Here is a 2092-nt window from a genome sequence, read left to right on the forward strand (position 1 = left end):
CTGGGGAATCCCAAAATCTCCAGAAAGCCCACAGAGGGATATCTATATCGGTTAGCGGAGTGGGAAGGGGTCTGGGCAGTTGGGGTGCAGCGTTGGTGAATGTGAGGTCATCCATTTTGGGTCAGGGTAACAGTAAAAAGGACTATTACTTGAATGGTTAAAAAGCTGCAGCGTGCTGCTATGCCGAGGGACCTGGGTTTCCTTGTTCATGAATCAAAGAGGGTTGGGTCTGCAGGTAATTAGGAAGGCAATTGGAACTTTGTCCTTCATTGTTAAAGGGATTGAGTTTAAAAACAGGGAGGTTATATTGCAGGGTGCTAGTGAGGCCACACCTGGAGTACTGTGTGCAGTTTTGATCTCCTTACCTGAAAAAGGATGTACAAGCAGTAGAGGGGATACAGAGGAGGGTCTCTAGGTTGGTTCTGGAGTTGAGGGGGTTGGCTTATGAGGAGAGACTGAGTAGACTGGGATTATATTCTTTGGAATTTAGATTACGAATTTAGATACCTATAAAGTGATGACGGGAATGGATCAGACAGATGTGGAGAGGATGTTTCCACCAGCAGATGAAACGAGGACAAGAGGGCATAGCCTCAGAATTCAGGGGAGCAGATTTCGGACTGAATTGAGAAGGAACGTCTTCACTCGGGGGAGTGGGGGGGTTGGGAATCGATGGAAGTCTCTGCCCAGTGATGTCGTTGGTGTTACTTCAGTAAACGTTTTTCGAGCGAAGGTAGATTTTTGTTTCGAACAATGAAGGAACGGAGGGTTATGGTGAGAGGGTGGGTGAGTGGAGCTGAGGCCAGCCGTCATCTTATTAAATAGCAGAGTAAGGTCGAAGGTTCCTATAAACGAAGCTTGAAGCCTTATCTGGTTACACACATTAAATTGTCTTTGTATGACTCAAAAGGAAATCACTTGTTTTTTTGACTTAAGGTACACTGACAGCCTCGCATTGAGCTATTCAGCGATGAAACCACTATGAAACGTATGTTGCTGCACAACAGATTTCACACCGCGCAGTGTTAGCATCAGCTCGGACCACAGTCCCTCCTCCTGCTGTCCTCACCGAGTGACCGCAGGGAGCAAAGAATACAGTGTGTATGTGTGCGGGTGTGTCTGTGTTCATGTACATATGTGTGAGTGTGCAACCGTGTGTCTGTGTGCATGTGTGCGTGCGCGAGTGTGTGCACGTGTCAGTGTGCATGTACGCGTGAGTGTCTGTGTGTGTTTGTGCATGTGTCTGTGTATGTCTGTGTGTGCATACACTTGTGTGTCTGTGTGTGTGTATGTGCATGTGTCTGTGCGTGTGTGTGTGTGCATACACTTGTGTGTCTGTGTGTGTGTGTGCATATGTCTGTGTGTGTGTGTGTGTGTGCCCCCTGGATTTAAAGAGATGAATAACCTCTGCTAAGGTTTGGGGACAACACACTGCAACCTGTTCAAAATAGAAAATGGAAACTATAATGTGGCTATAACCATGACACCTTCTTAGGCCTTGCTGAAGTCCTCATTTGACTCCTTTGCTTCAGTACCAGGCCCTCAGGTGAGCTGGCATCAACACAATCCTTTTACCCCAATTATTGGTCATAGGCAGATCCCTGCTCTGCCCCAGCCTTGAAGCTATGCACAGCCTCTGTCTCTCTACTCTTGTGTTTGCAACTGTGAGGTAGAAGTACGGTACACCTTTTCATCTTCATTATTCTCTGCCTCTCCATTCCCCTGATTGGAAGGCTGCCAGTCATTGGAAATGAAAAATAGGTCAAGTATTAGGTTGTGGCAGGGGAAGGAAAGAAACATTTTCACCATCTGCAGCTTGAGAAACAAATGAGATTGCAGAATCAGAGAGAAGTGAGAAGAGGGGAGGAGGGTGGGATATGTGGATCCTCACACCATCGCCCCTTCTCGCCTCAGGAATGCCCTGCCCAACTGTGATGTGTGATGTGTTCTTCATAGTGACTACAATATCCATATGTACTTGTTCAACTCCAGTTCCGTACTGCTGTCAAACACCACTTCATCCTGCCACAAAGGGGCAAGTGTTGCAGTAAGTGCCCTGCAATACATTTATGTGCATGGAAGACCAGATGTG

This window comes from Chiloscyllium plagiosum, unplaced genomic scaffold (assembly GCF_004010195.1).
Source record: "Chiloscyllium plagiosum isolate BGI_BamShark_2017 unplaced genomic scaffold, ASM401019v2 scaf_53002, whole genome shotgun sequence".
Classification (NCBI taxonomy): domain Eukaryota; kingdom Metazoa; phylum Chordata; class Chondrichthyes; order Orectolobiformes; family Hemiscylliidae; genus Chiloscyllium; species Chiloscyllium plagiosum.